Source organism: Benincasa hispida, chromosome 8 (genome assembly GCF_009727055.1).
Source record: "Benincasa hispida cultivar B227 chromosome 8, ASM972705v1, whole genome shotgun sequence".
In the NCBI taxonomy this organism is placed as follows: Eukaryota; Viridiplantae; Streptophyta; class Magnoliopsida; order Cucurbitales; family Cucurbitaceae; genus Benincasa; species Benincasa hispida.
In genome coordinates this window covers 733,642-748,489 of record NC_052356.1, presented here as the reverse complement: position 1 = coordinate 748,489, position 14,848 = coordinate 733,642, and positions in this window count along the sequence as shown.

Here is a 14,848-nt window from a genome sequence, read left to right as displayed (position 1 = left end):
ATGATCGGTGTTTCCTCTTTCGTCTGCCTCATACCAAGTTCGGACAGAGTGCACCCTTTGAATTCTCACACCGAGAATACCAAGGTCGCCTTCTTAGTCGTGTCATAATCAACTCAACACCATTGAAGTGCTATGGAGACCGTTCGTGCTGTTTCTGAGGAGTTTGTGGCCGAGGCGATCGTTGAGGACGAGCGCAAAGTGTTCGTGCTATGTTGCGGTCGTGTCGATCGAGCGTTCGAGGTTGCTGTTATTTGAGCGGTCATGCGCAAAGGAGCGTGGAGACGCATCTTCAAATGTTCGTAGAGTATTCTCTTTGTTCATTTTAGTTTTCATGCTGTAATTTCTATGTGAATTGTATAACCATTTGTTTTGAAGCCGACTGTAAATGTAATGTTCATTCATGATTGTGATTTGGAATAATCTTTTTTCCGCTGCTCATGGAAATCTCGAATCCGATTTCCTTCAGACATAAGGTTCATCAACGTTTTATTCAAACCCATAAGATTTAATTGCAATGTCCAATCTTATATTCCAAGATCGAGATGCTTGTTTTAACCCATAAATGGATCTTTTAAGCTTGTAAACCTTTTACTTTTGACTCTATTCAATGAACCCTTGTGATTGAGAAATGTAGATATTTTCTTCAAGATAGCCATTCAAAAAGGTTGTCTTGACATTCATTTACCATATTTCATAATCATAAAAAGCGACAATGGATAAAACTATTTTAACAGACTTGATCAGAGCAATAGGAGAGAACGTTTCTTCATAGTTTACCCCCTTTCTTTGGGTAAATCCTTTTGCCATGAGTCTAGCTTTGTAGGTTTGTATCTTACCAACTTGGTCTCATTTTCTCTTGTTGATCCACTTATAACCAATAGATTTTACCCCATCCGGTTGATCTACAAGTTTCCAGACTAAATTGAAGTACATAGAATCTATTTCAAGGTCCATGACTTTTATCCATTGGTCTCAATCTACATCCTCCATTGCCTGTTTAAAGGTCAACGGATCCTCTAAGCCATCATCAGGTATGACGACCTAAGTTTCTATTAAACCCATGTATCGGTTAGGTTATTGAACAACTCTCCCACTACATCGAGGTATTCTCAATTCTTGAGAAAGGTGTGATGGACCAGTTACATCAACAACTTTTGTTGAAGAACCAGCCTGATCCACAACTTTTGTTGATCTATCTTTAATTTCTCTGGATATTTCAATCAATACTAGTTTACTGTGAAGTTAATGATTTCTTATATGGTCTTCCTTTAAGAATGTAGCATTTATTGATACAAACACTTTATCATTTTAAGGATCATAAAACATACCACCTTTTGTTTCTTTGGGATATCCTACAAATAGGCATACTTTAGAATGTCGTTCCAATTTCTTTGGATTTTGCACTAATACATATGTTGGGCATCCCCAAATTCTGAAGTGACGTAAACTACCTTTACATCCTCTCCATAACCCATATGGTGTTTCTGAAACACTTTTTGAGGGAACCATGTTCAAAATATATACTGCAGGCTGTGAAGGATCTAAATATAGAGAACCAATGAGCAAAAGCAGATCATTCCAAATCCCATTGTAAAAAACAAGACCATTTACAATCAAACAGAACAATTATGCATCAAGGATAAAATTACAGCGTGCTACTAAGAATAAACACAAAGGGATCAAGTAAAATACCCTTGAAGAACCTTTTCTTTTAGTATTTCCTCGATTGAAACCAATAACGCATCCAACAGCACAAACGCAACACGCCTCTGGAATATCCTCGATCAGCAACGAGTGAAACTCGATTCTCGACCCTCGAACAGAAACTTGACACAACCACAAGGCTTCTTTGGTATTCTTGGTGTGAGAATCCAGGAGGTGTGGACTCTGTATGGATTTGGAAAAGGGATGGAGGAACTAGACAATCGGGTATACGATCGAGTAAGTGGGAGTAGGAAGAAGTCTGTCGTTTAGACTTGGGAACTCGATCTTTTAGTAATGAGTATCTATCTTATAGAATCCTCGATTGATCATTTACTCTCTCAACCAAGCTATCGTATAACTTGATGCTTTTTACGTATGGATTTTCAAAATGAAAACGATTTTCACTTTTTATCCATTCAGTTGCCATAAACTTACTAAAACCACCCACTAAGGTAGTTATTTGGAGAAAAACCGAAATCAATTATCTTATAATTAGTTTATTATAAATAAATATAATAACTAATTTATCATATTATATTTATAACCTATAGTTTTAATATCACATCATATGTAACATATAAACCATAGTTCTTTTTCTCCTTTATGGAATTAAATATAAATCATATTTATATTAATTCCTCCAATCAAATACTAATGTATCAAATACATTAAATCAATTGAATTAAATTAATTAAATTATATCATATATAATCAAATTCCCTCTTGTTAATTGGAACACTTCAAACTAACCCAAAAACTGATTCTCAACATGAATCTTGAGCTACCAAAGGGACCTTATGGACCTATAGATTGAAGCCCAACGGTACATGAATAACTGACTAAACTCTTTAATCACGATATCCACCATCCGTTAACTGCCGGGCACTCCACTAAAGACCGACAGCTGCACTCTTCGCACTACAGATATATTTTTGTGTCCATCGGATATAACCAATCAACAGTACGGTGACCCTTCACAAATCGATCATAAATACAACTAAGCCAATTTATCATTTTGCCCCTATAGTTACATCTAACTCCTTAAGTACCACTGATTCCTCTTAATGAATAATATATCATAGTCCCACTATTAGTAAACCCTTCTCGAGCCAAGAGAAGGTGTGGCGCCATATTGTTCAAGCCTCGGAATAAGCCTTTAAGGGAGAAATTTATCTACTTACCCCTGCTTCGGAGAAGGAGTGAATTCCGTCTTGTGTAGCTGAGTTCCCAGCTCCCCAATCAGACAAATCCCCAAAATGATAGGTTTGAGTCAGCGACTTGGCCACTTGCACTCATGCAAATCGGACCGCCCTTATAGGGAAGAGTTCACAACTCATTTAGGATTAAGGTCATATTACCTATAGTCATCTTAGTGAAATGAAAGTCTCTGTCATGAACGGCGTTATATAACAAGGCTAAACATTTCGTGGTTCGGTCTTATACAAACTCTTTTGTATAGAGTATCCCCGCTCATATCTAGTATACGAATGATCAGGATCAGACAATTTGTAGCTCTTTACAACATTTGTAACACCTATAAAGTGGGCCACACTCGTAGTATCACCAGGATAAGGTTTCCCTCCTTTATCCATATACTACAGACCATTTAGGTTATCACTTAAAATACGATCCACTTGTATGTCTCTACATATATGCTTAAGTTACAACAATAACCAGAGATCTTAGTTTATTGGTTTGTGGTTAATGCAATTAAAATATTTTATATTTCATAGACTGAAGTGAATAAAATATCTCATATTATAAACCATCAAACTATTTGTTCAAACAGATGTTTACAAACTATAGGACCCTATGAGATTTAGGGTATCAACTCCAACAGTCTGTACTGCATATCCCCAAACAGGCTGAGGTAACTGGGTGTAACTCATCATCGAACGAACTATGTCTAATAGGGTTTTATTTCTCCTTTCTGCTACACCATTTTGTTGTGGTGTACTAGGTCCAATAAGTTGGGATTGAATTCCATGTTCTATCAAATAATCCTATAATTTTATATCCATATACTCACCACATCGATCTGATCAAAGTGTTTTAATATTTTTACCTAATAAGTTCTCAACCTTCACCTATACTCTTTGAACTTTTCAAGAGTTTCAGACTTATGATGCATCAGGTAAACATAGCCATATCTTGTATAGTCATCAATAAAACTGATGAAATACTCAGATCCTCCTTGAGCTCTAACATTCATCAGACCATAGAGATCTGAATGTACAAGCTCAAGAGGTTCTTTGGCTCTTAGACCTTTTCCTGTAAAAGATCTTTTAGTCATTTTACCCTCAAGACATGATTCCCACAGATGTAGAGAACTTTCTTCTAATTGATTTAGAAGTTCATTCTTTACTAATTTCTCAATTCTATTGAGATTTATGTGTCCAAGTCTTAAGTGCCGAAGATAGGCATTAGGAAATCTTCCGTTTCTTATCTTGAGTTTCAGCTGTTTTAAACATCTCTATATTTAAAATAGCTTTCACCTCAGTTGGTTTAACACATACAAGTTATTTTCAAGTTTAGCAGAACATACTTGAACACCTCTTGAACTAATGAACACTTCATTGATATCAAAAGAAACTTTATGCATATGTTTTAATAAACAGGAGATTGATATTAAGTTCTTTTTCATATCAGATACATAATATAAATTTTCTAACAAAATATAAGCATCTCCAAAATATAACTTTAGATATCCCACTGCACGAGCCAAAATGACTTCACCTGTTCCCACCTTGAAAGTCATCTCGTTCTCTGTTAGCTATCTCCAGGAACTAGTTTCCTGAATTAAAGTGCAAATATGGTACGTGGTGCCTGAGTCTAGTATCCAGGTCAAATGATAACTTTCCACTAAACATGTTTCAATTACTAATAAATCAAATTTATCTTGTTTTTCCTTTTCAGCCTTCTTTCTAACAAGATATTTAGGGTAGTTTCTTTTCCAATTCCCATCTTTATTGCAATGGAAACATTTTCCTTTTGCAACCGCCATCTTGCCTTTCTTTGTAGGAGTTTTCTTTTCCCCTTTTCCCTTCTTTTTCATTTGGATACTCTTATCCTTTAAAGGTTAAAACTTCTTATTAGAAGTTTTAGTCTCAGATGACGATCCCTTCTGTAATTTTCTTTGGGTTACAACGTTTGCTTCCCCTTCCTAACTCTTATTTTTCATCAGGGATTGGTAAGTCTGAAGCTCATTCAAAAGAGTAGCCAGATTATATTCTATTTTATTCATCACAGCATTTGTATGAAATGTTGGGAAACTCTTTGGAAGAGATTCCCTGATGAAACTGACTTGGCTCTTTTCAGCTATGACAACCTCGTTTGCTTCTGCGATATTGAAGTGAACCATCATGTCTAGAACATGTTCTCTAATAGAGGTCCCCTCCTTCATTCGGGAATTGTAAACGTATTTGATAGCATCATGTTGAATAGATGAGGACGGTTTCCCAAACATTGCCTGTAACGACTCCATGATCTCCTTAGTAGTGACCATGCTCTCATGCTTCTTAGTTAACACATCAGATACGCTAGCTAAGATATAGGCTTGGATTTTTTTCATTTTCCCTAATCCATCTATCATATGCATCCCGAACATTTCGGTTTTCTATTGAGCTAGGAACTGGAGAACATTCTATCGTTAAAACGAACCTCAAATCATCCACAGCTAGTATCGTATTGATATTTGATTTCTAGTTTAAATAACCCTAATTGTTAAATTTATCAGAAGCTAAAAGTTGAGTAATTGAATTCGACATGTTGAAGCATAAACAAATTCTATCGGAAAACTGCATCTAAATCCAAATTCATTTTAGCAAAAAATAATAATATACCCAAATTTAATTATTTATTTGTAGTGATACTTTAGTTAGTCATAATAGATGCTATCAAGGGGCAGTCAAATATTTCTTCACTGAAGAAAGACATTCTTGACTAAATAGTAATTCCAGAATAACTTTTTATACCATTAGTTATTTAGTTACCGTTTTCGGTCAAGAACATTTAGTAACTCTTGTAAGTGTGACCCTCCATTTTTAGATTTTATAGAACAATATCAACAAGCCCCTGAATTGCAAGACAATGCTGAAGACAGAACTAAGAAACCCTATTCATTTCTGAAGTTTTAGTTGTTCTGAATCCTATGTTACAACCCTCTGAGAGGATAGTCGTTGAAAAACAACTAGCTAATGCCACCTAAAAAAGACAACATGTGCAACATTAGAATCTCATGATTTCAAACTAATGGAAGAAACCGTAGGATATGTTGACACATTTCCTTCACCCACTTACTATGAACTACTTCCCCTATTCACCTTGTTAACACATTTCCAAAAGGAGTAATCGCGGTAAAAGCGACATGAAGCCAAGCATGGATCTCATGGTGTAAACTCTTAGAGACGTGAGAGCTAAAAAAAATATATTATATATATTATTAATCTCCCATCAAAGTGTTCTATTTGGGTATATTCTTTACTTAGTTATATTCCGGGTAAAAACATCCTAATCTAGGTGATTATCCAAGTATAATTATTATATTTGGATTTAACATACGATGTCTAAGTGATAAGATCATTTTATTACCTCACACCACTCATGCATGCTCATAAAACTTGATTAACAATGCTCGAAATTCAACTATAATCCCCAGGTAGCAGGTGTTCCGTAAACCGCCAACTTAAGTACCTTTAACCTTAGACATGATTATAGTTCAGTTGGGTTTGTAACCAGAACTTTACAAGATAACAACCTATTTAACTATTAAAACAAGTTGTTATTTGTTAACGTAGATGAGCATGCATCTTATCTTTGATATAGATTTTAAATGTCTAATTCATTTTATAACACTATATAAAATATAGACATGTTATAGCATACATCAAACATTCCTTAATTTAATATAACAATCATATTAAATACATGAAACCCTAAATTATGCATACTATATATTATGACATTATACTTTCATTGCATGATACTTGCTTCCTATGGTGGGATTTTAAATCTACATGGGATGCTTTATGCACATACAAGATAAACTATTTAATACATACATTCATAATGCACAATTAAATAAACCACACTAAAAATGGACCAATTTTGACATCCTAAGCTAGCAAACAGCAAAATTTATTACAATAATAAACAATAAACTGCCTCGAACCACCTCCAAATACTTTGAATCGGCTCGAACTGCTTGAAAATCTCTTGAACTGGCTCCAAAACTCCAAAAACCGATAAAAATTGGTCAAACCAGTCGAACCAAATCGGTCCAGACCATCTGGATTGACTAAGCCAACTTCAGCCGAGCAGACAATTCTGACGAAGCAGTTGATGCGCGTAAGCTAACTATTATGCACATAGCCTAGTATAAATTGCTAACAAGAAATTAAGAGTTCCAATTCGTCAATTCATCACAATTAATTTCTATTTAAGATTTCAAGCAAGAATCAATAAAGAATTGCAAAAATTCATATAAAAGATACAAAAATTCTCGAGAACTAACCAAATTGTCAAATTTCCAAGAAATAAGACTTTCCTAGCCTTGCATAATGTTGAATTCTTTGATCAGTCCAATGAAATTACAAGTAAAGAATCAAAGAATACAAAAAGAATGGAAAGAATGATGAAATTTTGGCAGAAATTCTCTAGGTGCTCAGAAGTTTCTCTGGAATTTTGTGTCTCCCTCGTGAAAAAACTAAAAATTGACTTCTATATTTAGGTCGTAGTGTTGCAATGCTAAGGAGAGTGTTGCAACTCTCTTTTCAAATTAAGGCCTCGATAACGGGCAGAAATGCATGTTATCACAGTGCTAAGTTCTTAAACAATGGTGGATTGTGTTGATAAAACATGTAAAATTGCGTTCATCAAGCATCAATTTTATAATATTGCGGTCGCATGCGTTCATCGCATAGGAACAGTTGATTTTAGTGTTTTTATGCAGAATATCCGTTGACGCAATGCAAGAATTGTGATCATAGGAAATCATTGGTCGAACGCAACATCACCATAAGGCTTTGCGATGATCGTGTTCGCAAATATTCGCTCGAGAAGGATCGCCGCAACTTGGTCAGCGCAACATGGTGGGCGCATCTGGGTGAAAGGCTAATTAATCGCGATGGGACAGAAAGCTGATGACAGAACACCTGTCTCTTATACACATCTAGATGTGTATAAGAGACAGGATCTGGGTGAAAGGCTAATTAATCGCGATGGGACAGAAAGCTGATGACAGTCGAATCCGAATTAAGTTGACAGCCGATAACGATCACAAGACATTCAGCTTTTCGGTGACAATTATTTGGAGCATCAGTCAGGAATTAAAGTCGTCTCATCTGTACAATCATGAGAGAGAAGCCGCCTTTCACCATGGATGCTCTATAAATACCAAGGGTGACCTTCAGAAAATGGGTTGATCAGTTCCACAAGTTCGCACGCCCATGTTCATAGTTTTCTTTCATTTTAAGACAGACCAAGAGAAGAGTGGTGACGCCGAAGATCGCTCAAGGCAACTCAAGAGAGAACCTTAGGGCGTAGAAGCAAAGAGCGGGCCGACTCTCGCGAGAGCGAGATTATCTTTTGAGCACGAGTAGAAAAACAGTGTAAATGCCTAGGCAGCAAGAAATTGCTACCAGGCTCTTTATTCTATACTTGCATTGTTATTTTGTACTTCATCTTCATATTTATACAATGGAAGTCTTATTTCTACATCTACTCACTCTCTTAATATGCATGAGTAGTTAAACTAGTCGAATGGGTTGAGAAGAACTAAGCTAACATGACCTAGGAAGTTCATTGCTTGCGATTGTCTTATTTTATGCTGTGCAAAACACCCCTTTAAAGCTACTCGAGAGAGAGTCTGAAGAAAAATCCTAAGACTCCAGAGAGCTAGGTTAGAATCTATACTCGAAAGAGCAAGATTAGAATTGTATAAACAAGAGATAGAGACTTAGAGATAAACTCTGTTTGTCAACCTGCATCACACGCATCCTAGAGATAGGAATGATATTATGTGGTTGCCTTATTTGTGTGTGTGTTATTCTTTCAGCGCATAAATAAGAATAGAGGCTTATGTGTAGGTCCTATAGACTTATTGCATATATCGCATGCGTTCTAGCATTAGAAGTCGTAGCATTCGCATCGACAGATGGTTTACTATTATATGCATGTTGCATGGTCACCAGGCACGAACGCATTCTAGGAAGTGTTAGCCGAAACCCTTCTCAACCCGTTCACCGCATATTCATCGCATCTCCCGTTTACCAACTCTTTTCAAACTCTGCCACAATTGTTATTTTTCTTCATTAACGCAATCAACAACAAACCAACAATTTTTTTATTTGGTTACCGCAAGGCTTTCATAAAAATTACCAACGCAATCTGTTTTCACAAGTCCCTGTGTTCGACCCTGGACTTACCAGGAAACTCAGAGGAATTTACACTTGGATTCCGCTGAGGAAACTTGAGTGCACAACACAATTTCATCAATGCATATCATCCACATTTCTACTTCATAAAATTAAGCATCAGGCCATAAGCATTGGGGTAGCGTTGCAGCAATGGTATGACGCTTGCTTGCGTTGAGGCGCATGCGTAGAAGTTGGATTTTTTCGTGAATATTTGTAGCGTTATGACACCTCAGGGTAGCATTGCGATGCTGCCCCATTTTGAAGCTACTGCCTACAAGCGTTACATTGAAGCATTGAGCTCAGATTGTGATGCTGTTCCAACTGCCAGACGCTCCAATGGAGTGGTATTTTTGTAATTTTGGTGACTTCTTTGATTTTTATACTTTTAGGCTTTATTTTGACACCAGTTGTGGGTATTTTTCTTCTATGTGACTCATTGGCCCTCGAGATGAGTTCATCTATAAAACAAGCATTTTATGCATAAGAATTGTACAAAATAGATTAAATTAGGGATTAAAAAAAATAGCTCTTTTTTAGAGCTATCAGTGTATGTAAGAAAATCTTGTACGTAGAGAAAGGAAGAATATGAATAGAAAAATTGGGGAGTTAGTTATATTAATTGCTTCATAGATGTTAGTTTCGGATCTTTGAATAGATGAGTATTGTGTTTCAATTGAAAACTAAGAAAGTATTCATGCTAAGTTCAAACGAAGATGAGATGGCTAATCACAACTTAGAATCCTCGCATCTACAATGTTATGAGTGGTTATACTAAATATTTTTTTTTCTTTATTTAATTGGCTCGTATTATGATGTTCTAAGAGAGGTACTTATGTATAATTATGTATGAGTTTAAGGAACACTACTACAAAATCTACATTACTTGACACTTGTAGTTTTTAATTACTTGACGTTTCTGTCGAAAAAAACGTCAGGTAATATGATTTTGGACAAAAAAATGACAAGTAAAAGGGCTAAAAAAGTGGAGATTGATAGAATATTTTGGATATTTTCACGTGAACCTTTACTTGACATGATTTTCGTGTCAAGTAATATAAGGTCTTACTTGACACGTTTCACGTGTCAAGTATAAGAAGCTCTTACTTGACATTTTTTTCGTGTCAAGTAAAAAGGTTAAATAAGCGGAGATTGACGGAATATTTCAGATATTTTCACGCGAATCTTTACATGTAATGATTTTCGTGTCAAGTAATATAAGGTCTTACTTGACACGTTTCACGTGTCAAGTATACGAAGCTCTTACTTGACATTTTTTTCGTATCAAGTAAAAGGGTTAAAAAAGTTGAGATTGACGAAATATTTCGGATATTTTCACGCGAACATTTACTTGACATGATTTTTGTGTCAAGTAATATAAGGTCTTACTTGACACGTTTCACGTGACAAGTATGAGAAGCTTTTACTTGTCATTTTTTTCGTGTCAAGTAAAAGGGTTAAAAAGGCAGAGATTGTCGGAATATTTCAGATATTTGATAGGCCTCCAATTTGGTAGGTGATCGTATAGCATTTTATTACTCAGCGATCGTGTAGCAGAGCTCAGCGATCATGTAGCCAAGCTCAGCGATCGTGAGCATTTGGTTAGGCGGTCGTGTATAGCATTGGGTAGGCGATCATATAGCATTTTGTTACTCAACGATCGTGTAGGAAAGCTAAGCGATCGTGTACACGAGCTCAGCGATCATGTAGCATTTGGTAGGCAATCATCTAGTGTTACTCAGCGATCGTGTACCCGAGCTAACGATCGTGTAGATACTTTATTTTTTACTCAACGATCGTGTAGAGACTTTAATTTTCATTTCCCTCCTACCAAAATTATCAAATAAAATAACATTTCCCTCTCCCATTTTCATTTACCTCTCTCAAATTAAAAACTCTTTCTCTCTTCCTTCACCATCTCACTCACGACCTTCCCCTTCCCTCTAATTTTTTTTCTTCTTCCATACGCACGAGAGCCCTAGCCGTCGTCAACCTTCATTCTCCCCTCGCCGTCTGCTTAGCTGCGTCAGCCCTCTTCCTCGTCGTCTGCTCAGCTCCCTCGCCATCTACTCAGTCGTCCATCTGTGCACGTCGTTCGCGAGTCTTCAGCCCCACAGATTTGTAGCCGAACGCCCTCAGTTGCTTCCGTCGCTTCAGTCGTGCCTGATAACTTGTAGAAATACAAGTTATTTATACTGCCTTATCTAGATATTGCGGCCAAAAGAGAATAGATATGCGCCAATTGTATGAAAATTAGCTTAGAAATACAATAATTCTTAATTATCACAATTAACACCCACTAACATCATTAAGATGGAAGAAGAGGAGATTTCTACTGTATTTTGCAGGAAACCAAGTCACCTCTTGCGATTAAGGCTCAAGAAAAACTAACCAACGCATCTCTGACACATTGCGCCCATCAATCAACAATGAAAAGACAATTAACGCAATGACGGCGCAATGCGACAGTCGATCCAGAGCTGACTTTCAACTGCATGCGGTAATAAAAACAACACTGCATGCAAACATCCGATCGAAAGATGGAGCTGAGCAATGCAAATTCAGAGGATTGTGCCACGTGTACGCCTAACGGTTGTGCAGATTTGACGGTCTGATTGCATAACAAAAGGAATAATATCCCTCCATCTTCAGAATTTCCATAACAACAAGTGGGGACCACAAGGCCAGAGTAAAAGATCTTCACCTATAAATACCCCATAGAAATCACAGAAAAGGATGTTACCTAGATGAGGCTAATTGTTGCTATTATATTGAGAAAAATGCTGAGCTGAGTGTTAAACTGAAGAAATCCGAGAAGAAGAAGAGACAAGGCCGAGAGGTGAGTCTCAGTGTTAATCTGCCAGATCCCCGCCGCGAAGCTCTATACTCAGATCTCAACTACCTGTTGAGCAAGCGTGAGAGGGAAGCTCATCCTTCCACACGATCCATCCATTCCGGCAAGCAAATCTCCATCCAAATCGGTGCCGAGACATTGGCACTTGTTTATATTTGTTTCTATCTCTTTTCATCATTGTATCTCATCTTCTCTATCTCTTCATTCACACACCATGTATCAGACGCTAAATAGATATGTTGAATGTCTCGATCGTTTTCATTCGCTGTCTATTTCCATTCCTCCGTTTATCGTTTTTTCATGAAGTGTTCTTAATCCTCGGGTAGCCAATATGAATTAAACGAGTACTTAATCTGTGTTAGAGAGATAATTGCGTTTAGCTAAGGCATGCTAGACGGCATCTTCACCTGTGAGAGCAGAAGTGAAGATGTCATTCTGATCTATAAAGAGAAGGTCAGAAGAATGTGTTAACTAGAGCGAGTAGTACTTCCAGGAATGGAAGCAACCTTGCGTTCATTACGTTCGTCTCTGTTTCACCACCGACATGTGGGAACGCGGCTGATCACTGAAAGGTATATGCTAAGGGAAAAATGGAACCGTACTTATAACTTTAGCGCAATTAAGGAACTTGCGATTTTTATATTAGTTATCTTCCTCTTCCTACTTCATACATAAGACTTGCCATTTCATCACATGATTTGTGTATAATCTTCGCAGTCAACCTTGCTCTCAGTATTTTATATCATGTTGCCTATATCTTGTGCCATCTTAGCTTAGGTTACTGCATTTTATTTTATTATCGCATTTTTACTACTTTCCTTTACTTCATTGCAACTTTATATACTTGTACACAAATACTTTTATTAAATTGAAAAACTTGGTCGCATGTATCATAAACATAACGCAATAACCTTAAACAATCCCTGGGTTCGACCTCGGATCACACCGAGAAACTTGCGGTGGAATTATACTTGGTTCCAACGCAAGGAAACTTGTGACAACGCACAACATACTATAAGAGCATCCATTAATAACGCATATCTAGAAGTGGTAATGCATGAATTGAGTCCATTAACGCATGTATCATTAATAAAGGACTAATGTTACCATTACAAGTTTATGGCGTCGTTGCCAGGGAATGGTTAACGGTTTATTGTTTGAGTGTGTTTGTGGTATTTTGCAGGACAGATCTCTTTGTACTGACTGTTCAACGCGGAGAGCAGTCTGACAGCTTATGAATGCGGGAGTGATCTAGTAATTCTAAGCGGACCCAGAGATCAAGTGTATTATTCGCGCAAGAGTTCATCAGGGCCAAATTAATTGGTGAAGAAACATGGTTGATGAGAATGTGGCACCTGCAGGAGACCAAAGGGAAAATTTGCCAGCGCAAGATCCAGTTTTTCTTGCTGTTGACCATAACGTCCCTATGAGGGAATATGCGACGCCGGATTTTTATAACTTCTCACCAGGAATTTCAAGACCCGTGGTTGAGGGGAATGTAAGCTTTGGGGTAAAACCTATCATGCTGCAGATGATTCAGAATGTGGGTCAATTTAAAGGATTACAAGGAGAAGACCCACATGCTCATTTGACGAATTTTGTAGATGTGTGCAGCGCATTCTCCATGCCTAGTGTAACTCAAGAAGGGCTTAAATTATATTTGTTCCTGTACACATTGTGGGATGAGGCAAAGAGGTGGGCTCAAGTGTTAGAGCCAGCCGAGATTAATGGCTGGGAGTAGTTGGTTGATAGGTTCATGAACAGATTCTTTCTTCTAGCAGTCAATGCAAGGAGACGAATGGATGTTCTGAATTTTGAACAAATGGTTACAAAACCTTGAGTACCACCTGGGTGCGATTCCGACAGTTAATGAAAAGTTGTCCGCATATCAGGATTCCAAATACTATTTTGATTGAAACCTTTTATAATGGCTTAGACCAATCAACACAAGCAGTTGTCGATGCCTCTGCAAAAGAAGGATTGATGAACAAGTCATATACGAAGGCAAAGAACATATTGGATCGCATTTCGCGGCATTCTGATGAGTGGATTGATACTGGGCTTGAGGTAAGAGGTCTAGAGCAAGAAAGAGTAGAAAGTGCCGATGTGTCAATCGATACAATGAGCGCATTGGTCGATCAGATGACCACAATGACCTCAATTCTCCAGACAATGACTAACCAACAGAGAACTCTCTCTCAAGAATCAGCGCAAGTTAATGCGTTGACTCACGTGGCCCCAATGAATTGCATCCAATGCGGAGAGGGACATTCAGTAGAGTTCTGCCCATGGAATCAAAAACATGTGTATGCCGTCTACGATGAATCATTTGGCAACATCTATAACCCTGGTTGGTGGGATCACCCAACTATAGGTTGGGATAGGAATCACAATCAGGAGAGCCATAGGTTCTATCAGTATCGTTATCTAGGGGATCGAGGCAACCCTCTGATCTTCATTAATTCGGGCTGCAACCCAAGTAATGCCCAAGGTATACCACCCTGTGACCAACCGTTCCTATATGATACCTTTTACAGCACCTCGTCTCTGAAGACATCGTTAAAACATTATATTGAAAAAGAGCGAGGCAATGAGACAATCACAAGCTGACACCCTTAAAGAATTAGAAGAGCAGATATATCAGCTTACGAGGGAATTAAAGAAGAAAGTGCCTGGTACGAAGCATAGCAGTTCAAAAGCACAGGGGCCACGAGGAAAAGAACAATGTCATGCAGTGACATTGAGGAGTGGCAACACCTGTCTCTTATACACATCTAGATGTGTATAAGAGCATGCAGTGACATTGAGGAGTGGCAAAACAACAGCCCCTATGTCATCAGTACCAGATGCAACAACAACACCAGTCGATTTGACTGTT